General features: G+C 39.3%; 1 protein-coding gene across 8 annotated transcripts in view; it reads left to right on the top strand.

The window, feature by feature from the left end:
- The window catches only part of ELAVL2 (ELAV like RNA binding protein 2), a 94,535-nt gene that overhangs the window by 22,337 nt on the left and 48,922 nt on the right, over positions 1-23,276 (top strand). The gene's annotated exons all lie outside the window — the stretch shown is intronic.

Genomic DNA, 23,276 nt, shown 5'->3' with positions numbered 1-23,276 from the left:
AACAAATACTTGGGTAGGGGAAGGATTGTGATAACATATGGATTGTAGGTGACCTGGGATTTACATATTTTCCACTCTTGTGAGAAGCAGAATGTAATATTTGACGAAGTTGTCTACTTCGCATGTGATATGGTCCAGTTTGGAGAAGGTGAGTGGAACCTGTGAGGACTTCAGGAAGCTGTGTTCATTGTGGGGCCTCCTGCCAATGAGCAAAGAATCGATGTTGCAGTTGAGTACTTTTCAGTCCAGTAGCAGTGAGCTACTGTTGTTCATATTAAGGTATCAGCTGTCTTCTGTCATGTAAATCTTAGGCTAAATTTATGTAAGATGAGTTGAGTGAAATATGCAGCTGTGCTGGAGTTCTAGCCTCCCTGATGCTCTGTATGGAGTTCCTGGAAGCAGAAGTGGCCACTTTTGAATAGCTGTGGCTGGTTCTGGTACATGCTGTTTCTGATGGCAGTTTTCTCTCTCAGCATGAGCCAAGACACTAGTAAGACTAAGAAAGCCAGGGCCATTGGTTATGCAACAGCATGTTTATTCATCAGTTTAGTGTTTCTACTCTGCTCTTCATGCCTCCTTGTGCATAATGTGTAGGCTATTTCAAAACCCTATTCTACCTGAAAAAAATGAGTGTATTGAATAGTCAGAGGAGTTAATGGTGTTTGTTTTGCTTAACCTCAGTTAATTGTTTATATTTCTGCTAAATAGGCAGACTGTTGTGTTTTGGGGTAGGTATTTGGTGAAAGTCAGGTTGACTGTAGATGTTAAGCTAGAAGTAATTAGAAGATGGCTAACTTGAGTGATGTCACTGAACTGCTGTCCCATTATTTTGTCCTTCAGCATTTTGAAACAGTGTGTTGAAATTTCTCATTGTAGTATCGATCAGGATGGAGTCTGATGGGTGAGAAGAAAAAACACTGTCAACAGTTAACACAAGTTGGATGTGCTTGGTAGCTGCAGCACTGCAAAACTTGTAACAGAAGAGCGCAGTTGTACTCAATCTCCAGGCAAGAAAGATTTAACAGATTGGAAGGGGGGGGAATTATTTCAGTATAATACAGCTGTAAAACTTACTGCTTTAAGGAGATGTCAGTGGAGACTCTACTTGGCAAAGAATTGCCTAGGCAAGATTTGGTGTGTGGAGGGAAGAATCCCAGAGAGCCAGAACAGTGATGATGAACTTGCACAATGGGTGAAGCAACAGTTGCTGTTCAATGAAATTTCCTTCTGCTTCAATTCATTCCCAAGTGTGTTTCTTCTTTTCTTTTTATAGCTTGTATACAACTGTTCCTTAACACTGAAAAATTCAGTTCTGAAGTCTCTGTAAAGTCATGACACATCTTGTCTGTCTCCAGCTGATAAGGAAACTGTTGCAAACAGTATTGAGGAGGTAGACTGTGCAGTAGAAATGTCAGAACAGAATTGGGGACGTACAGCTCCTGATATATGAAATTGGTATATCTTTATAAAAAAATTTTGAAGCATAAAGCTTTATTTTTCAAACTTCCTTGTTCTTAGGAGGCAACGGTAGTGTTGGCAGGACTCTTTTTTGAAAAAATACTGTCATGACATAGGTCTTCCTTTTATGTACCCATCTATGCTGCTAACATTGGCAGGGTTATAAACATGGGGAGAAAGTTGTGTTTATTGGATGAAATGGGCTATTGTCCTGAGCATAGGTGGAATGCTTTAATGTACTCTTGAGAACACTGTTGTCTTGGGCCATGTTCTAGAGTGTATTTTATCTGACAAACTAGAGAATGGAATTGCATGGTAAGTGGAGGACTGCTTAAAGAGTTGTAATCTAATGAGTGTAATAAACAGTATTGAGTTAAGATTTTAAAAGTTGAATGCTGCTTTGGCAGATAATTTTTCTGGAGTCTCATGGATGTGAATTCTCCATTTACGCTGGTTAGTTGAGTAACATAAATATATCCTTTTACTGTTGGTACTTTCTATAAGGGACACCTTGAAGGTATCAGTCCATCCACAGGATGTATAGGTGATATGCCATCTTTTCCCCAGTGTTCATGTGGATTTTAACACAGTACCACTTTGGAACTTTACTAGTAACATGGCCTTAGGATGGAAATTTAGGTCTCGGATATTCAGTAAGTGTCTCTTCCTTCTTTCCCATTGCCTTATCTTGCCTGTTAAGCGTTGTTGCTGTTGACACAATCGTGGAAGGTAAAAGTTGATGTGTAGATTTACCATAATATATTCTTGTACCTGCAAGTGCATTTGAATTTTGATGAAATATAGTATAAATGAACTCCATTTGCCACTGTAGGTAGAATAATAGGCTGACTACATGGTGGATCCATGAGTTTCCACTGCTTATGGATGGTGGAAATTTCAGTAACTCTTTTTCCAGGTGTAGGAAAACAAAGACATGGACTTAATGTGTTCCACCTGTGTTCAGTGCTGCTTTAATGACTAGAGCTGGTGCTGGTGGTTAACAGCTCTCTACTGCATACTTTAGCTTTTTTAGCCCATTAAAAAGTATCAAAGGTACTTAAGTTATATTAATGACTGAAATGATTTAGAATTGCAGAGGTTAGCAGGCAACTCGGGAGATATTCTAGTTCAACCCCCAGTTTAAAGCAGGGTCAACTTAGAGCAGGCTACCCAGGACAATGTCTAGTTGGGTTTTCTATGTCTCCTGCTCTGCCCAGAGAGAGCCTGCATCCTCCATGAGCAAGTTGCTCAGTGCTTCTCCCATGTTCACTGTGGGAATAAATTTTCATATGTTTAAACATAATATGCTGTCCCACACTAGATACGAATGAAAATCATAGACTGATTTGGATTGGAAGGAGCCGTAGAGATCGTGTAGTTCCAACTCCCCATGCTGTGGGCAGGGACACCTTCCACTAGACCAGGTTGCTCAAAGCCCTACCTAATCTGGCCTTGAGCCCTTCCAGGGAGGGGGCAGCCACAGATTCTCTGGGCAATCAGTGTCACTGCCTCACCACCCTCACAGTAAAGAATTCCTTTCTTGTAGCTAATCTGAGTTGACCCTCTTTCAGTTTTAAACCATTGCCCCTCATTCTATCCCTGCGCACCCTGAGAAAGAGTCCCTCCCCATCTTTCCTGTAGGCCCCTTTAAGTACTGGAAGGCTGTTAGGTCTCCCCAGAGCCTTCTCTTATCCAGACTGAACAACCCCAATTCTCTCAGTCTGTCCTCGTAAGGGAGGTGCTCCAGCCCCTGATCATCTTCGTAACCTCCTCTGGACCTGCTCAAGCAGGTCCATGACCTTCTTATGTTGGGGCCCCAGAGCTGGACACAGTGTTTCAGGTGGGATCTCACAAGAGCAGAGCAGAGGGGGAGAATCTTCTCCCCTCGACCTACTGACCATACTTCCCTTGATGCAGCCCAGGACACTGGCTTTCTGGGATGTGAGCACATAGTGCTGGCTCATTGTCAATTTTCCATCCACTAATACCCCCCCAAGTCCTTCTCTGCAGGGCTGCTCTCAATCCACCCCTCACCCAGCCTGGGTTTGTGCTTGGGATTGCCTCGACCCATGGGCAGGACCCTGCACTTGGCCTTGTTGAACTCCATGAGGTTGGCACGGGCCCACCTCTCCAGCCTGTCCAGGTCTCTCTGCATGGCATCCCTTCCCTCCAGCGTGTCAACTGTACCACACAGCTTGGTGTTATCCGCACGTTTGGCTGAGGGTACACTCAATCCCACTGTCCATGTTGCTAACAAAGATGTGAAACAGTTCTCGTCCAAGCACCAACCTCTGAGGAACACCACTTGTCACTGTTCTCCACTTGGACATCGAGCCACTGACCGCAACTCTTTGAGTGCGATCATCCAGTCAATTCCTTATCTGAGTAGTACGTATGTCAGATCCATATCTCTAATTTACAGACAAGGATGTCTTGGGACAGTGTCAGAAGAGTCTGGCTCAGTCTCTACTCGCTTCCATCTGCTATTTTACTGGTAAGGCCAGGACAAGATCAAGGTGAAGAAGGCATAGATTATCTCAGCCACTTCCATGTCCACTGTCACCAGGTTCCCTGTCCCATCCAGCAGCAGGCCCACTTTTTCTGTGGTCCTCCTGCCTTTTTTTTTTTTTTTTCTCAAATGTCTTAAGTTGACCAAAGTCTCTAGCAGTACCGGTAAGTTGAATTAACTTTGAGTTTTAAAGTACACATTGTGTAATCAGCCAAGTTGCTAGCTCTTTAAAAAAAAGCTTGGAATGCATTTTACTCCCTCTATATTAAGATACAAGTGCTTGATTTTTAAGAGCTTGTTTTCACTGGCTGGTTTTAGCTCTGCTTTTTACACTTCTTACCATCATCAACAAAGAACTATGAAGTAAAAATATGTAAATTAAATTTTGCTGACTTACTGAAAACTTACCTCATTTTCCATTTTAGATAAGAGCAGTTAATATCTTTGCATTTAAAGATGCAACTTTGGCAGTAGTTCAGAATCCTGTGTTACACTGGGTATTTACTCTTTGTTTCCTCTGCAAGCTGTTAGGCTATAGTTGTAGACTTGCTGTGGTATAGAGTGCATGATTGAATGTTTTTTTTTAAATTTGTTTTATATGTACTGTACTTTCCATATTGAGTTGCATGAGAAGGACACCACAGTTACTGGAGATCTGGTTTTGGGAAAGCTCTGGATGTGTAATACCAGCTAAGTTTTTGTTTTGATGACTTGCCTGAAAGAATCTGTCTGGTAGGAAGTTTAGATGAAAGTCTTTTTGACCTTGTCAGAATGCCAGTAACAATCAAAGTATGTCTAGAATTTGCTCTTCATCTCAAACCTTTAGGGGAGGAACCTTGTACTATCTATACAACAGCTTACATGGATGTTACACGAGGAAAAAAAAAAATCAATTGTGCTGCAGAAAACGCGTAAAGAGCATTATTTAGCAGAAGCATCATTTGATAAACCAGTGAAGACTGAAGACAATTGATGGCTAAGTTTGTCTTTTAATCTGGTAGAAGCTATTGCTAAATCTCAAGATACATATTTGTCACAGCTGTCTCCACATAATTTCTGCAACCTTTGACTGAAAGTGTTTCGGTGGTGGGAGGTCTTTCTGAATAATACTTTACATACTTGTTAGAGGAACTCTTGTTTCTTATGTATTTGGGCTTTGCTTCTAACAAGTAATCCTCAGTTCTAATCTACATGCAGGACTGCTTGGGTTTTAGTGGAACTTGAAATTATAGGAGGCACTTCTTATTTAGAAAGATGGCTGTTTCTTTCTTTTTGTAAGTTTGTGTTGTAGTTGAGAGCTAATGGAAGAAATCCTCATTTGTAATGTTCCTTGAAAATTTCATGTGCGTGCTGGCATTTACCTTTTTGTGGTGTTTGCTCTTACTTTTGCTTGTTTTGCATCAAGGGTGCTACATGATGTCTTCGTCTGTGAACTGATGTATGAACAAAATCACAGATAAAGGTAAAAATAATTTTCTTGATACAGAAATAGCTAAATATCTTACATCTCGGAGCCAGTTCTCTAGCATCACTCTATTTATGACAAACTCAAGCATTTCCTCATCTTAATTTGAATGATTTCTAAATAAGGGACAAAAATACTAATGATGGAACTGGAAATAAACTGTCATAAGTCTTTGAGCTCAGCAAGAAGATTTTTGTAGTACTTCTCAATGTCATTTCTCTAAAATGACTGTTTTGACAAGTTTAGCTGTTAAGATCTGTGGGAGAATGTTACAGCATACTAAAGGCATGATGGTTACAAGTATCTGTGACTCTGGGAAGACTTCATAGAAAACCCCCACTTCATAGAAAACCCCCTAGATTCTGGACTATTTTTGTGTGTAACAAACATCCTAAGAGTTAAATTCTTTCAGTTATCTTTGTCCCTAGTGGACCAAAATTTGATATGGAGCTACTGATTGTATGGTTTGAGCAAGACCGAACTACCTTGGTCAGAAACTCTTGTGTTGGCTGACTCAATGGATGTTTGCCATCCTTGCTTTTGTAGCACGAATAGGAACTTCTGTGCTTTAGTAGCAGGTTTTGGCTCAATTTGAGTAAGCAACAGATATCTGGCATCTATTTATGTAGTAGAAGATGGTCATGAAAAGGTAGAAGACAGACTGGACCTGTGTAGTGCAGTCTTTCTAAGTCTACTAGATCTACAGCTTCAGATCAATAACTACAGTTGGCAGGTTCATTAAGTTCTGTGGCTTATTAGAAAAACAGGCCTGGTGGGCACATCTAGGCTTGCATGGCTCTTAAGTCTCTCTTGCAGGAGAACTGGCCATCTGTTTCAGGTTGTGTATAACTGTCAAGTGTTTAAATAACTTAATTCTCTGCCAAAACTTTGTGTCCTGTGTACCAGTTGAGCTGAGCTGGTGCAAAGAATAGAAAATAGAATTAAAAGCACTTTGGCAATCTGTACAAAGATGAAGTGTGTTATGAGCTAAAGAAAAGTTTTGTGCCTCATGCCCATTAACACTTCCAATAAGCTTGCATCATTCATTATGTGAGATTTCCTGGTTGTGAGACTGTTACCCCTGTATGACAGATTGCGCTGAGGAGGAAGGTAAGAGTTTAACTCACTGAGTTAATGGATTGAAAGAAATTCAGTATAAATAAATTTGAATGTCAGTGGAACACTTGATGCATGAAAATTACTCTAAAAACGGATTTAATAAAAAGCATTGGGTAATGTGGTAGTATGGGAAGAGTGATGTTGATGTAGCATATTGACATAGCCTGGCACAGTTTCCTTTTCTGGAGGTCAGGTTTCTCTTCAGACACCAGGTGGTATGGTGCACACTCTGCTGGGTAAGTATCTGGTGTGTCAAAACTTGATATCGAGTGCACACAATTTCAGAAGAAAAGCAGGTAGTCTTAAGACAAATGTTTTCAAAGCTAGAATAAAGATGGGGCTGGACTTGCTTATTTTTGAACTCTGGTTGTCTCCTGATGAAAGCAACTGTTTTTAAAGTGAGGTGTGGTTTTTGTTTTTTTTTTTTTTTTTTTCACAGAGAATATAAAGGGAAACTTTTAGAAGCCTCTTACCTGCCAATTTATCTGTTAGAACTGGGTGAGATTGATACTGCTATATGAAAGATTAAGGAAACCTGCTTGAAGAAACAGCTTGTCTGTTGCCGCATTTCTTGTGCCACAGGTTTATTGGAGCAATACCAGGAAGCAAGTTGTTTGCTTTATATCTGAGATGTAAGCTGATGATGTTGGTCATTATGAGTGACTTTTGGTGCCTATATATGGCTGTTGCTTATCACTGTCAAGTTTTGGGTTTCCCATGTTTGTGTAAACACTACAGTTTGGACTTCTGAAAAGTCAAGTGTAAATAAAAGTTACCTTTTGAGTGTGTTTAGAGTTGCAGGTGGAACTTCAGGGATTTTTGATATGAAAAGGCAGAAAGAAAACTGCAAGGATGTTGGGTTTTTCACCTGATAGTCCCTGAGGTAGTTAACCACAGTCTTATGGGTTCTGTCTTCATGATTTCCATCTCTTTGTGTATGTGTACTGCTCATAAAGATGCAAGGGTTTATTGCCAAACTCTGAGACTTTTTATAGTGCCCTAGGTACAGGTGGATCTTTTGTGTGGCATCAGTGAAAGAAGTGATTTCACAGCATCCCAGAAGTGGGAGAAATGAGATTTTGGATGAATGTTTTATCAAAATAAAACATAACCTCCTGGGTAATAGTATCTAGAGATTGCATCATTAATGACTGAAATCAGATATCTCTGTATTCTGCCCATGTTTCAAGGAAACCCTTTGCAAGTATATCACATGGACTGCTGTTTTCTTGGTTCAGGTCTTCTGGATTTTTTTGTTCATTGTCAAGCCATTGAAATGAGAAATACTCTAGTTGTCATGACAGGAGAAGGCTTCAAATTACTTTTGCCCACAGTGGAAACATATAAAATTACTTACTTAGAAACAGGAACAGTCTCATTAACTTCAAAATTTGACCAGAATGCTCTGATGGTGAAGTTGTTGGGGAGTGATAGCAGAGGGTTGGTTGAGTCTGTTGTATCACATTCTTACAGTGGTTTAGATTTTACTGAAGTACTGTTAGCAGACAGTGGTATCTTACATGGATATTATTTCAAATCCATTGCTATACTTCCAGCAATTTTCACTCTTGTTCAAATTCTTGGTGTAGGATTCTGTGTTCCTGAGTTGAGGAGAGACACGAACACCCTGGAGAGAGCCCAGTGAAGGGTGATGAAGATGATAAAGGGCATCTCTCCTATAAGGAAGGGATGAGAGCTGTGACTGTTTAGCCTAGAGAAGAAAAGGCTCAGGGGGGATCTCCCTAATGTATGTAAATACTTGGAGGGAGGGTGCACAGAGGACAGCCAGGCTCTTACCAGTGGTGCCTAGTGACAGGACCAGAGACAATGGGCACAAACTGAAACACAATAGGAGGCTACATCTGAACATCAGGAAACACTCTTTATTGTGAAAGTGACTGCACACTGACACGGGTTGTTGAGAGAGGTGGTGGAGTGTCCTACCTTAGAGACACTCAAACTGCCTGAACATGGTCCTGGGCAACTGGGTCCAAGTAGACAGTTCAAGTAGGGGTGTTGGACCAGATGATCTCCAGAGGTCAGTTCCAGCCTCAAACACTCTGATTTTGCGATTTAGTTGGTCATCTAGTGTAAGACAGCGTAAATGGTGTTCTGTTGAGCTGAATTTCATCTTTGGAAAACCTTTGGGCAACAGAAGATGTTACTGTTGGAGCAGCTATGGGAGTTGAAACATGGACAGGTCTGCAAAATCAGGCTTGCAGATGAAAGGTCTCTTGTCTGCGGTCTGTGTATTGATGCTGAAATACTCTCTAATAATTCAAATTCATTTAACAAGGTTTTTTTTGTTGTTGAATTCTGCTTTTTGAAGGTGACTATATTTGATAGACAGTGGGATTAAGCACTAATATACCTTACTAGGACATTAGTCTTTTTTCACTTGGCAATGAGATAAAGTTGATGTGCTAACTTTAGAAAGCCCCCCTCAAAGCCTTCTAACTAGAAAAGTATGTTGTGGATTGTCTGGGTTTCCAGACAGGATGGGATGGAGGCATGATCTTTCTTGGAGCAGTGATCTGTTTGACCACTCAGTACCACTGACAGTACTAGAGTGGCTAGTATATGTCTAAATGACACTTCCTAAAAGCTATTGAGACACATATGACTATAGTAGACCATAAGGATTGATAACTGGTAGCTTTTTTAAAGATGTAAACAAAACATTAAAATGTGCAAGGTTTGGAAGTAAAGATTCTGTGTCATGGAGGGCTCCCAGAATCCTAGAACTCACCTGATGAAGATTTTGTTCATTTCTCACTGTCATCACTTACCTTGTAGTAATTTGTGATATTCTTGGGATATCCAAGTAGACTTGGGATATCCTTCTCTTCTTGATGCTACTTGCAAATATTAATAATAAAATGCTAAGGTGTTGTCATTATTGTCTTAAGCTTTTTTTTTTTTTTAAAGCTTTCAGGAGCACCTGTTTTTAGCTAGAAAAACTTGACTAATACTCTTTCTATTTTGCTGTCTTGTGCAGTACCAGTGTTTGAGGGAACACAGCTCCATGAGGTGAAGGAGTGTGTTTCATGGAGGTGATAGTAAGAGTTTCCTTCCATATTGGAGTCCCAAGATGTCATGATAATGTGATGTTGAATCACTGAATCACAAAGACTTTGAAAAACAGAAGGAAAAAGCAGTCCCAGGAGCAGATTGCTCCCTGAGGTTAACAGAATCTGCTAGGTCACTTTACGCTGGTGCAGTTTATTCTGGGTCAGGTAATCCAATTGTGATAGGCTTGCAAAATGATTGATGCCACTTTTCTCCACTTACTTGTCAAGTGGGCTCTCTCAGCCAGCTGAATCACTTCTACCACTTACTCCTTTTGGAGGTCTGTTGAAAGATTCCTGCTGCTTCTTTTCTGCCACCTGTCTCATGCAAAAATCCACCCCCGGAGTCATACCTCTTCTTAGTGCTTCAGGGAAGAGTCTTGCTGATAATGTTAGTCTGTGTAGCTAATCCACTTACTGTAGTGGATTCTGTAGAGAAATATAACAATCTGTACTTTGCATAAGCAAATTAAAATGTAACAGACTGGTATGACAGTTGGGAGACTGCACTGCTTACTGTTTTTTAAAATATTGGAACTAAAGATAGGTTTTGTTTTTGTTTTTGTTTTTGTTTTTTCCTCTACCATTTTCTATTAGTTTCTGATATACTATTCAGAGACTGTTTCCCATCCAACACTGTTTCTGTTGATTTTGGGAGCCTATAGGAGGTGGGGGTGGAGAAATACTTGATACCTGTGTAGATAGGCTATGAGGAAGCGCTTAACTGAACAGGTAGTGCTCACGGACTATTTTTTTACAATGTGGACAAATACAACATAATTTTTTTGGTGCTGTGTGAAAAATCAAAAGGGAAGAGAAAGAAAAGAGCAATTCTGGGGGAAATGATCCTAATTTTAGGCTGTAGTGCTTGAGCACACTAACCTACTTCTGAAATACCTGTAAGTGCCTCTTCAGCTGGAAGACTGTTGAAAAGCAGTGCTGCTGTGTGTTACAGCTTGGTGTGTGGTTGATCTACCTCTCTTCCTTGAGGTTTACCTGACTTCCTTCTGAAGGATTTATTTAAGTATGCTGATTTAATTGTGTATTTTCTTTGACTAATGAAGTAGAAGGCTCAAAGCTCTCTGTAGCACAAACAAAAACCAGTTATTGTTAAACTTCCTGGAACAAAAGGCTTTTTGTCCCGCCCTCATTATGTGTCTTGGCTGTGGATTTGTGATTCTTTCCATGTGTTAAATGGTGCTGTGAAACAAGAATTGCAGCTGTCAAGAGCAAATTGGTGAAGTTTCTTGTATTATGTGTGTCACTCTCCTGTTACCAGAGATGGAAGGGATTTTTTCCATATAGACAGTCCTTTTTGAAGCACCTGGTATAGGTCAGTCTTTGTTAAAGCTGAAACCATTGAGTAGGTGCTGAGGCTTCTGCACCATGTCTCTCCCTTGCCTCTCCCCTTTCTGACAGATGTTGCATTTACATGCTTAGCTCTACAGTACCGAAATCATTCAGTAGCTGGTGCTGAATACAGCCAACTGAAGGATGTTGGAAACTTGGAGAGTGTTCAGACACTGAGCTCTGAGCTGTGTCACTTTTATTGTAGTAATAAGCTTTGTGATTCATTAGATGCAGCTGCAGTGAATTAGAACCAACTTAAATATAACTCAGCTGATCTACTTTGAATGCTTGAGGTATTTTTGTCAAAAGTTACAGGCTTGCTTTCCTTTCAAGTCCTTACTAGGAAAAATGTGTAGTTTTGGAAGTTAAATGTACTTTGAAGGGGACACAGTTTTTGAGTGTGAGGTATGTTAGTTCTAAAAATTATCCCAACTTGCCTTTTCTGTGTGCAAAGGATAAAAATCAGCTGATGAGCTGGTAGTTTGGAGACACCCATGTGATTTCTCTAACCTCTGATACTTAACTGTCTAAAAATAGCTGCCATATGGGATGTCTTTACTGTGAGGACAGCCTCTGCTACTTGAGAACCTTTCTGTGTTTAAGCACTTTCTGTGCTTAAACATTTTTAGCTATTTCTTCAACTAGATGAAGTCATCATATGGCTTTGAATGAGAGCTGCTGTCATTGTCCACAGATTTAGAAGGAAAGGAAGTTATTTTATCTGAATTTAGTAGGGGTGGATATGGTAGCATTCTGTGTTTGATCTTTTTTTCTACTGGTTCTGTTTTAGATCTCAGTTAAAAACAAAATGTAAAAAATTTTGATCTTACACCAGTGAAAAATAAAACAAATTTTAATTTTAACACCTGACTTGATCTATTTCAAGCCTGCCTGATACAGTTGTTTAACCTTCTAGCAACCTACTGAAAATTTGTAGCTTCAGTGGAGGTTAGAGATGTGCCTGCCAGATCCTGCTTCAGTAGCTGTTCTTGCTGCTGTAGGGAGTTCACCAACTGCGGAGAAGTAAGAGAACATTTGATACTATGTTGGGTCCATTTTCCAGTAAGCTGTTGTATACAAACAGAATAATCCTGTACGGCAAAAATCTAAATTTGCATGCACTTATATGGCACAAATTATGATTAGTGTATGTGATCTGTCTGGTACTTTTCTGGTGATGGTATGGGAGGTAAGTTACCAATAGTATACTTTTTGAAATTGGAAATAATTTCTGTACTACAGGCATTTTTTGTCATCAATCAAATGATGCTTGATGGCAGGTCTTCTGTGTTAGGATGCTGCTTTTCATATTTTACTTGTGTGGTATCCTGATCTCACCCTCTTTTGTTCCTGCCTCTTCTGATGTGACTTGTAGGTTTGTGATTTTAACTTTATGGCTTTAACAGGCCTTCCATGCACTGGCTTTTTAAAAGTCTTTGCTACATCAGGCTCCACAGTTTTGATATGGTTAAATGAACTTCTGAATTTGAGTTTCAAACCAATGTTCTTTCAGTAAATTTTTTCTGTACATTAATAAATTTACTGCAGATGCAGCTACTCCTAGTCTTGGACAGCTAGTCCTGATGTGCTCGCTGCCTACAGTAAAAGAGCTGTAATGTTTTTGCATTACCCATTATGTATAGGCTGAGCACTTACAGATCTTTCAGCTGAGGCACTGTCTTGCAGAACTGACTTGCAGGTAACTTATAGTGACCATGCATTTTGTACAGTATGTATGCAGCATTATGCAGTAAGAAAGGATTAAATTCCTTCTTCGTTACTGCTGTTGCTAGGAAGCATACTTGAACCTATTTTTATACTGCTTTCCTGAAACTTTACAGGGCAATGAATAAACTTCTGAAGGTTAAAAGTCAAGCATTGACTGAACTGTCCATTTAATGTAGAATGGTGTAATATGGCTGCAGAGAGAAGTAAGTAGATGAACATCCTTGTCGACTTATGAGCTGATTTAAAAATAACCTAGCAGCCTTATGTTCTTGTTCTTTAATGCTGTACCTATATAATGGGACAATGAAATACAGTTTTGATCTTTCAGGGAGGTCTTTGAGGTGTGGGTCGTTTATATCAGGACTTCAGGATTTAGAGGTGCTGGTCTGTGTATTAGGAAATAGGTAGAAGATAGTTCCAATATATTTTGTTATGTTCTTGGTAGCAGGAGAGAAGGTGGAATGATGATACTATTTCTGCTTCTAGGAAAAGATAATATCTTAAAGTAGTTACCTACAGTGCAAAGAAGGAAAAGTCCTTGCTTTCTGTGTGAAAGACAATACAGCACTTTGTATAAACTGACTCCTTTCAAGTTTTGCACATCCCGACTGAGTTGGTTTTCAGAAATGGATGATTGTCTTACGCCTATGTTCTTAGTTACAGTGTTTTTAAATGACCTTAAATGAAGAGCCTGTCCAAATTAATAGTGTGGAATAAGTAGTTTTCTTCTTGATAGGCTTTCTTTTAGAGCTAGACTGTGCTGACACCTAATGAAACATACTTTTTCAAATTCAGAGCTGTTTCTGTTTTTGTTGAAGAATCTGTTCCAATGTGATCTTGATGGCAGACTTTTAAAAGTGGGATCTATGGAAGTTCAACGCCTACAGAGAAAAAACAAACTACTTCAGTGTAATTTCTTCCTTTCGAACTGTTTGGGACTCCTGTGTATAATTAGTGGGTGTATATGATCATATAGGACAGTGAGAACCCATATCTGATACCAACAGGGTCTTTAAATATTAACAATAGCAGTTTGTCCAGACTTTTCCATAGCACTGATGCCTTTTGACCTGTTGTCAGCATGTCTCCAGTGCTTACTTTTGATTTTATTTTAAGTTTTATTTTTTCTGTAGTAAAACATGTTCTTGATTTGACGCTGGTAAAGTGTATGTATAAGTTGTCTGTAGCTTATGAGATCCTGTATAAACCACTTTTTTGCAAGATAAAAGTGCCATAAGGGAAGATGCATACTGTTTCTGAACAGCCTTTGTTAATTTATTGATGCTCTTGTTTTGCATGACATCCCCTTCCCTCCCCAGGCATAATGTTCACCGTGTGAAAGCGAACTTGTTGCTGTTTTGGAAGTAATTCATTATGAAATAAAGACAAACTTCCAAACTGAAATTCTTTTCCATGTCAGAGGGATGTCACAGCATAAAATCCACAACATGGTTTATTTTGAAGTATTCTTCAGCACTTGAGAGGTCAGCCTTTGGGTGCCATGGCATATAATGCTATTTGACCGGTCTGCTATAAAGGATGCTAGAGATAAGCAAGGTCTTAACTTCCTGATCTCAACTTTGGTGCTGAGTTAAAGCAGCTGCCCTTCTCCCATGCCTCAGAATCAGTGCATTGCTCTAGTGGAGTGGTAATAAAAATATGCTGGTTAGCCTATATAGGAAACAAAGGTACCTTAAGTCAGATAGCATTAGCACCTGTTGATGTTCTCAAAGTAGATTTTTGGTTGCTGCTGTGTCTGATTCCTGTCCAGGCACTTTTTTATCCTGTAGTGTGTGTTACAGGGAGGTTTTTGGGGCATAGAGGACTTTCTAGTGCTTGATGTGCATTGATGCAGGGCAGGAAAGTGTACTTTTATTCAGATCTGTGTGCTGTTGTACTTTGTACTTGCTATTATGCATCTTGAGACTTCTCACCAGCTTTTTTTGTAAACAATTCTGATTTTCCTTTTATATTAAAGTTTGAAGCTGTGCACAGGAGAATAAAATAAATAGGGAAAAATATGATTCTGAGTGTTTGGGAGCTCTGTTGCAGTGATGTACTTCTGTGACCACTGTTTCTCTCACTATTGAATTAGGCATATAATTAGTTTTACTATGAAATGGGGTATTACTTCAGTTTTTTGATGCAATGATAAATCTCCTAAGACAGTGAAGTCAGTTTTTCAAAACTAATATTGAAAGAGAATTGTTGTTAGAAGCTCGGTAGTATGTCTATACAATGTTTAGTGTGTTGAACATAGGTAGTAGAAATGTCTACTCCATAAATGCATCAAGTTGAAGTTTTAATAAGGTTTGGGTGTAACACCTAGTGTAGGATAAAAAATATGTAGGTTAGTCCATGTAAAGAACAAGGGTATCTTAAGTGATGCATAGTTTAATGAAAATTGGAGTACTGGAGAACACTAGAAGTAAAAGACACATTAGATACAGCTTTCTGTAAACAAAAGGCTAGACAGAGCTAGAGTGTAAGGAAGGCAAATGGCCCCAGAATTCTGGACAGAATAATAGGAATACATGATTATCTGTATTAATGATGATTTATCCAGTTCCTAAGAGATTTAACAAAGGGTTCTGGCGTCTTGGCTGCTGTGTTTTTCTGTTCTTGAATTTATATTTGTGCAGGGATGCGCATCCACAGAGGTCCGAAACCTTAAGACTTAAGTGCTGACTGAAAACAAGAGCAAGATTATTTACAAATAAGAAAATTAAAGTATCCATCTCTGCATTTTTAGTGGGATTACACAAAGATTTCTGCACGTCATCTCAGTACAGCAGATGGATCCTTCATGTTATATGTGTGTTGCATTATTCATTTCTCGTGGTATAGCAGGATTAAGAAATTAAGTTTTTTCATCTGCTACTGGGAGCCTTTGTGCTGCATTCATGGAACCGCAGTGACTTCCTGCTCCTGGTGGGGCAGGCAGGGGGGATTCATAGCTGTCTTTAAGCTTGCTGTTTTTTCTAAAAGATGTGGTTACTCAGTTCAAACCATTAAGAATGCTACTTAGAGACTGAATAGTCAGTCTTTAATAGGTGTTCAGAATAAACTGGCTTTGGCCATATTTTTCTCTTTCTGGATGATCTTAAATCTTTTTTAAGAATTGAAGTAGTGGAAGCCTCATAAGGCTGTAAGTGAAGTGTGATCTGCTCTTGACTGAAGAGGGCATAAAATGCTGACTGGAAGTGTTTACTATGAACAGTGTTCCTTTTTCTCTTCCAACCCCTTAGGCCCACCTGTGAAAAAAAAAAAAATTGCATCTTAAGTTAGTTGGTGCCACAAATACCTATTTTTTTGCCTTACATTCTACTGTGAGGCCTTTCACCAACGAGGGAAGGCAAGTGTTTAGTATTTGAATAGTGTTTAACATGTGTAGAATGTAGTCCTATGTCACTGAAGCAATATTGAACAATGTCATGTCCCAGGTAGTTTGACCTATCTGCTGTAGTGCTGAGCTCATGGCAAATTCCTCTTGCCCTGTCGTGTTAGCCGAGCTCTTGTCTTACTGAAGACCTCTTGTTCCCCATAAGGCCTAATGGAAGGATTGATTTTTCCTGTGCAGAAATGACTTTATTCTATGTGTATGTAATAGTATATGTTTCAGTTTAGTTTGAATACTTTTTCATGTTGCACACAAGCTTTGCTTGTCATCAGTTTAGAACTAAAAGAAGGGTGCCATCTCCAATTTAGTGACATGGCTGGCTGTCAGACCACCAGTGATCTGGGCTAGTGGAGGCATATGGGTGTGTAGGTTTTCTGTTGCTACCCCAGCCTGACACCAATTTGAAAGGACTTGTAAAGGAGGGTATGGAGGAAGGGAAGGCATGGAGGCTTTTGGGTTTTGACTTTCAACTGCTTGCTTTTTTCCTTTCTTTTTGTATGGGATTGAGGATGTCACTTGCTTAGCTACCTAGCTGTGTACATGAGGGCTTAAGGGGTTGAGATACTCAGTCATGCAGTTTCTTCCTTGCCTAATCCACATTTGATATCACTGTTTACTGTGTGAGAACAAAAACTTCCCCTGAAGGGAGGAAGTCGAGGGGATTCATCCCATGGTTTGAAGGCTAGGGCTGTGATGTAGATACCAAGTTCTCAAAATCTGGCCCTGTGGGTCTGCTGGGGTGTGCCTCTGGTGGAGTGTCTGTAATACTGCTGGGTTTTGGGCCCAGCCATCTCTCCAGTTTACCAGGGAGCTGTGAGAAGGCAAGTGCTGCCATAAAAAAGCAGCAGAGCAGAAGTACTCTTCTAACTTTGTTGTCTTCAGCCTGGAAGATGAGTCCTGTCATCAATTGCTGGGCCCTCTGCACTGAGGAAAGTTGGGGGTGCAAGAGATGCAACCTTTAATCTATGTTCTCCTTTGTGAAAAGAATGGGAGAGTAAATGGAGTAGTGGGTGGCATTGAAGTTGACATGCTTTTGTCATTAGAAAGACGCTGTTTTTCTAACTTCTGTTTTCAAATTTGGGCATCTCTTCAGAGTGAGACTAACCTGGTTTGCTTACTTTTCCTGGCTATTGGTAGAACTTCAGCTTTTGAAATTGTCAGTGGGGCAGAAGGACGCAAATGCAGTATGAAAGGAGAAAGTTTTACATGGCTCAACTGGAGTAGCGAGATAAATACTGAAAAATTGAAGTGGGCATCCTAGCCGTTTCCAGGCTGAGCAAGCGCTGTATGTCTAAAAGTGGATGTTAACTTTGAAAACCCTTCAAGCTCTCAAGGTGCTGTATTTGTAGAGTCCTCGAGTTGTCTCACCCCATTGAATCTGTGTTTTTTTCTGTTATTCTCAGTAGGCTTAAGAGGACTGCAGATGTATAAGGCTGAAGGGAAATGTCTGCAGTAAAATAGTGTTACTTCTCTCAGGATACATAGGCGTTTTGACAGAATTGTATTGCCTTGAAGAGCACTTTGCTAGAGGCTGGGAGCTAGCACATGAGACTTGGGATATTATGCATAAGTGTTTAAATGAGTAAGAGCTAAAACCGTAGTAGGCAAGATTTTGTGAATGGGTAGGGTACAGTTGAAAAGTCTGAGCATATCTTTTCCTTTTAAACAATGGTCTCATTTAAAGTATTGATCAAGTCTAGAATTGTACACAACTTGTTTGATGTTTTCTATTTGTTTGACACCTGAACTGCTGTCTCTGACCCAGTGATAGTTTTGGTGGGACTCTTGCTGAACATACTGGCTGTGTTCAGACAGAGGCCCAACTTGACATTAGTTAGGGTTTCTAATGTAACAAAAGTAATCGCTTCTCCTCAGCTGGCTTTAAACTCTTTTTAAATTAAAGAGTGCAGTGAAAAGGATGATTATGATTTTGTGCGGAGTTCTTTCATCCTGTGTATAAACTAATTAAGGCTGCATGTTGATGCTCTTGCTTAGGGAATAGGTTATGTTGGTAGAAGTGGTTATGTGTCTAAATTGACTTGAATAATTAGGAACATAAAAATGGTTTTACTTTGAGTCTCACAAACTGATCACTTAACAGAATGCAGGTGCTTGTTTTCCTTACAGAAGACTATTAGAGTTGATATTTCTAGTATGGTTTCTAAGATAACTTAAATTACCCTGTATCTTTCCCTCCCTTTACCCCAGCTGAGAAGGTAGTCAGGATTTGCAGTCAAATGGAGAAGCTCGTGCATGGTCTCTAGGTTACTCCATTGGCAAGCAATGTTCTCACCTTGTTGTACATGTATTATTTTTCCAGAACTGCTTGCAAATCTTTATGCTGACTTCTTTCCTAACACACTAGAAGCATTAGTGCTGGATTGTTTAGAGCACCCCATAGGTTCTTAAGTGATTCCAAAAGCTTTGCATACTATGTGGAGACATTTTTTAATCTGTGTATACATTTTTACTGTTCCCTATAAATTTTTACATTCTATAGATAACTTGCCTTTTCTTCTGTCCTTTTAATGCAGTCACCAGGACTAGCTTCTTGATAGCAGAGTTCATGCCTGTACTGACAGCTGTTTCTTGTTCAGCTATCTGCAATTGTTCACTTATCTTCTCATTGCCTACCTGGAATGGGCCAGGTCTGCCTTGCTGCCCCTTCATCCTTGCTGCAAGCTTCTGCAAATTAACTTCTGCAGCACCAATCACAAGGATGAATTAAAATCCTTTTGCTTACATTCCATATGATTTTTTTCATATCCATCTTCCATCTCTCCACTTGCTTTCTCACCATGCTTTTAAGGCCTAGGTATAGAAGTGTTAAGTGATATTACTTCAGTGATTCATACAAGAGCCAGTGTGAAGAGGTTTATCTTCTACTCTGACACCTTAGAGAGTCTATGTAGCTGAATTTTCTTGTTGCATAGGACTCCTGCTTTCTTGTCTTAGTTACCTGTGTTTACATTGGTAACTTTGTAAGTTATTTTGAAAAATTTGAGACCAGTTTATTAACAGAAGCTAATTCTAAGTTTACTCCGAGGTTTTTTTGATCTTTGATCTGTACTGTATCACAGAATTCTTCCCCATAACTTTGCATAAATCGAGAGATACTCTACTGGTTTTCGTTCTCATGGGATGATTGAGTTTTCTCTTAGAGCTGTACCCTAATCTAGTTCATGCTACAGATTTTTTTTCAAAAGTGCTATGGAGGGAATGACACAAATGAATGGATATGCAAGTGGGGAGGGCTGCTAATGAAGAAATTCTCATTTATACTGTTTTAAAATAACAGTGATAACAGACTAATAAATTAGCATTGTTTAGCCTGTTTGTGCAGACTTGCCAAGCATGGGATGTGCTGTTAATGAGTGGACATGAAGAGTAACTAACCATCAAGTTCTTGACAACTGTCCTTCCTACAGAGCAAACTGGAAAGAGTGAGTAGTGTTTTGTTCTGACACAAGCAAGGTTGACTGAAGCCATGCCTTCTGGCCTGTATGTAAAGAAGTTTGGGATGTTCTAGCAACCTATGTACTAGTTTTAGCATATGCTAGATTCAACAACTTCCATTATCTCTTATTATACAGCTTTTTTGAGTATGCACAAATTAATGCTGTGCTTTCTTGCAGGCTTATAAGATACTTGACTACTTGAATTCAAACAAGCCCTTCACATTAACACTTCAGTAAAGATAAAAATCAGTAAAGAGGAAACCCTAAGAGTTGAAGATATGCAGAGTACAAATAACTGTGCACTTAAATATTTTTCAGATGTATTAACATCTTTTGAGTTCTATTTGTAAAGCAAAATTCAGCATCTATGTTATGGCAGAACTACTGTGTTTCACTGACCCCTCAAATAATGATGATTTTTTTCTTTTAAGGTGTTAGCAGCACTCCACAGACAACAGCTTATCTTTGCTAAATTACTGTCATTGCTGTTGTGAGTCAAAGTAGGTGGTATAAAACCTCTGTAAAACATACCAGTTATTTAAGTTAGCTTGTAATAATGTTACTGTCTTTTTTTTTTCTAAGACTAAGGCTTAGACTTTCACAATTGGAAGATACAAAAGACATGTAGTCAGCCATGGGAGTTCTGCTTGTTCTGCTGTTTGGTATTATGAAGACAATCTGTAACATCTGCTTATCCAAATATTAATTTGTGACAACCGTTGTGTGCTTCCATTGCACTGTCTGTACCCACGAGGGAAAAGGGCAAATACTGAATTCTAAAGCCTGTTCTGAAAGTCTCTTGCTGTGTAACTTTAGGAGGATCTTCAGGAGCGTGTTCAGGATCTCTTAGGATTTTATCAAGAGCAATGTATCAGCTGTAACCCTTGAGGCATCTTCTGGTACAGCTTCAGTTGCCTCTGTACAGTGGTAACCTGTTGGAGGAGGCAGATGTGTTTAACACCTGGTGTGTGTGGCCACTTAGATTCAGGGTGCTGATTTTTCTATAGTCACCTATAAGTAGTAATATCATTTAGAAGTATATGGCTTAACCAGGGCGGGCATCTGTACAGTGATTTTTTTTGGTGTGATGTCTGTAAATAGAAGTAAAGTGTGAAATAATTTTTCCCTTCTGACAGGGATGCACAGGTATGAATGAAAACAGGCGGTAGAAAGTTTTTGGCCAGAAGTGTGATGCACTAAAGGTTTCTTCCTAGCATATGCACCCGAGGTGGAGACAGCGGTTGAAGCCTTTTCTGTTGTGTCACCTTGCCTTGTTTCTGTCTCAACACTTCCAGGATCCAGCCTCAGCTTCCATTTTCAGCTGACCATGAGCAGTTTAGTATATTGCATCCCAAAATAGCTGTTTTTCAGGGAAAATTAGTAGACCACTGTCACTATTGTTTTGTTGGTCTTCAACTTGTTAGCTTCGCTTCATTTTCTAAAGCTCTCATATAAAAATCTAGTGTTGATATAATTGGAACTCTTCTATGGCAACCAGAACTAATCACATAAACCATATGGCTTTTTAACTCCTGATGTCTTTGGTCTTTAAGAAAAAAAGCCTACTTGCTTCTCTGCTAGGCAAACTGTATTTGACTGACTTGAACTGAAGCTAATAGAAACTAGGTTTCAGTTAATGCCACAAACAGTGTTTAAGAGTGTTTGGATTTAGTCTTAACTGTGCTTGGTGAATTAAAAGTAAGGTTTTTGAAAGGTAGATGGCTCCCAGGCTCTATGTGCTGACAAAGGGAACTACTTGGTTTGCTGAACTGAAGAACTTTGTCTTGAGTTCTGCTTCCTTTCAGGACCATAAAGAGCGAGGAGATTTCCTTTCTCAACTCCATTTATTTGTTCTCCTCTTAATCTGAATTGTTTTAAGACAAATTTACATTTGTTTAATAGTCAGAGTCCTGTTTCCTGAACTTACTGAGTTCTTCATGCAGTAACTGCTGAGCTGTTTTAATAATCTAAAGTGTAAAATACTGTCTTGGAGGCAAATAGTCAAAAACTGTATTAGTTTTTTTAATGGTACCAGTGATTCTTCAGGAGTTCAGTATTTAACAACTTTTTTGAAGACTATGCACAGCTCAAATTCTATGTTAAAGTGCTATTTTAATCTTAAAATACAGTGGTTAGGCTGGAAACTGAATTTTAGAAAATAACTTTTCTTTGGTGTAATTAACTATCCCATTTTTTTCAGGTCAGGTAGAAGTGTAAATAAAAGGGTAAGAACTCTGGTTTTCTAAACTAGATGTAAAAGAGCATTCTGTACAGCATTGAAAGTAATGGTAAAAGAATCGTTTCAGCAAAACCTGGTTTTGACACATGATGGTGTGGTGGTTAGAGAACTGACTTGTTCCACAAGGTACTCACATCAGTGTACACTTAAGTGAAGATAGATATGTTATGCAAACTGGAAGTACTTCAAATGAGAGGTGCTCTTTGCTCTTTTTTTTTTTTTTTAAGAGGTGCTGTGATGCTCAAGGGCATATTGAAGTCTCTGTGTAGAGTACACTGAAGTCCTGTGCACCCAAATAAGCTGTCCTATTGGAGTTTCCCGTCTGCAGCCCACAGTTCAAAGGAGGCAAATAATCTATCAGGTCATGCTGCTTTGAGAGCCATAGAGGTTCAGATACATTATCTTACGCACATCACTACAGTGTCTTTAGGAAAGAATTTTGTAACCTGCTACTTTAATGTAGTCTTCTTAATAAAGCTTCTCTGGGCTTAAAAGAAGTCAGTTGAGACTTTCAGTTTTTCCTGTTCATCAAGCATACTTTCCTGTATGCAGTGGAGAGCTGCAGGAGTGCAGTTGTTAACACTGGTTTTGGGTTGAGACCCAGAGAGAAGGGTTTGCGAGCTTGCAGCTGATACCAAAGCCTCAGTGTTTTGCATAAAAAGAGATGATTAAAGGTCTTTATCAACATAAGTTAGAAATAAATACCAGACATGAAGTCAGTTAACCATATGGACTTTAGCAAACTGAAATGAAGACTGATTTACGCTGTTTTAAAATAGGAACATGTATTTTGAAATATGTGTTTATAAATCCTGAACACAGCAGCCTTACAAAATCTGAATTCTTGTTTTTTTTTTTTTTTTTTATCAAGTTTAGATTCATCTCATCTGCTAACCAGGGGCAAGAAGGATCTCTTGTATTTACACCAGTCTCAAGCTGTGGCAACAGTCAGGAGTCTTCCTATTTGTGCCAGTATTATAGTTATACTGAACATCTGGACTACTCGTAATCATCTGCAAATGGCCCATTAGCTTTTGTGGTATTCTCCTAGCACTGTTCAATTCAAACCCAACTGGGTTTGCAATCATGTTTTAGTTAAAACCAAACAACAGTGTGCTTGGGGACAAAAATACCCTTCTGAAGAACTGTCTTGTATATTTTGGTCTAGTTACTCCACTTGAGAAATCCTTGACTCTACTGCCACTTGTATGTCCAGTGGTACTCTTAAATGGCTATTACAAGGAAACATACTGAATACCATCTGAGCAAGATTTTAACTTAATTTTTAAAACCTAGGATTTTAATAACAGCCTGGATTCTAGCAGAGTAGTTTATGTGTATTTTTTGTGGGGTGGGAAAGGCGTGTAAGGGGAGCCGTTTCAATGGTGCATGGTCATCTTGTGTGCTAATGGAAATGCTAATGGGAAATCAACTCACTGCATCGTCTCTTTCTTCTTCCTTCAATCTTGAAGATTTAAAAGT

The sequence above is a fragment of the Tyto alba genome, unplaced genomic scaffold, assembly GCF_018691265.1.
Source record: "Tyto alba isolate M040663 unplaced genomic scaffold, T.alba_DEE_v4.0 Super-Scaffold_13, whole genome shotgun sequence".
NCBI classification, from domain to species: domain Eukaryota; kingdom Metazoa; phylum Chordata; class Aves; order Strigiformes; family Tytonidae; genus Tyto; species Tyto alba.
This window is presented reverse-complemented; position numbering and strand designations above follow the sequence as displayed.